The sequence below is a fragment of the Gadus morhua genome, chromosome 1, assembly GCF_902167405.1.
Source record: "Gadus morhua chromosome 1, gadMor3.0, whole genome shotgun sequence".
NCBI lineage: Eukaryota > Metazoa > Chordata > Actinopteri > Gadiformes > Gadidae > Gadus > Gadus morhua.
The window spans coordinates 22120174-22120396 of NC_044048.1; positions in this window are offsets into that span (position 1 = coordinate 22120174).

Consider the following 223-nt stretch of genomic DNA (forward strand, 5'->3'; position numbering starts at 1 on the left):
AATGTAGTGTAGTTATCGGCTATGACTGTACTGCGACAGGATGGAGATTAATAGAGATGATAGAGGTACTGTAGTGGTAGTCCTTCTATAGTCCTACTGTAGGAGTAGTCCTAGTGTATCTGTAGTCCTGGCTGTAGTCCTACTGTAGTCCTAGTGTATCTGTAGTCCTGGCTGTAGTCCTACCTTAGTCCTAGTGTAGGAGTAGTCCTACTGTAGTCCTACT